The sequence below is a fragment of the Solanum pennellii genome, chromosome 8, assembly GCF_001406875.1.
Source record: "Solanum pennellii chromosome 8, SPENNV200".
Classification (NCBI taxonomy): Eukaryota; Viridiplantae; Streptophyta; class Magnoliopsida; order Solanales; family Solanaceae; genus Solanum; species Solanum pennellii.
Window position 1 is genome coordinate 53,158,319 of NC_028644.1, and position 804 is coordinate 53,159,122.

Sequence of the window (804 nt, forward strand, 5' to 3'; positions counted from 1 at the left end):
AAAACAAAGAGTGTCTCAGCTTTTGGTTGCCAGCTAGGAGTAAATAATCATAGCACCTTCATCTTGGCAACTGGCAAGTGCTACATTCCACATGTGTCGGAACCTCCTCAATACGTGTAAATTGCAACAGGTAGACAACAAAAATATGTTGATCCAAATCGACAGACCGACGTAAAACATTTACAAGTACAATGAAAAAAATATAAGGTTCATTTTATTTTCTTTTCATAATTGTGATGTTTGAGCTAGTTTGCACCGACTAATCTCATGGGATACCTACTAGCTCTCACCAGCACAGATATCGACTAACTCTAATGGAATAGATGGAAAGAAATCTCCTAGTGCTCAAATCTCACTTTGTTGACCACTAGGTAGGTGAAATAAAATCACCAAGATTCATTTTACTTTGATCCAAACTACATGCATCGATGATCCTACAAATCCTCTAATTTTATGCCGAGTGGTCGAGCACTACTCAATGGCTCAAAGAAAAAGTTAAAACTAATGGACTATATCCCCACGGTTGAAAGTTTTCCTATTTGGCAGCTCTAGAGGATGTTAAAAGAGAGTTTCAAAAGGCAGGGTCATGGGGTGAGGTGTAAGCCTCGAATATCTAATGTTTTATCACAAAAAATACATGTAAAAGGAAAATTTTCAATATTCTTGCACATAAATCACCAATAATATAAAAAATATATAATAATTATTATTTGAGAAAAGTATTAAGTAAAGATAATCTTTAGTTGAATTTTTCATCTATTTCATCATCGATCTCCCTCCACATCTACTAGTCCCCCCCCCCCC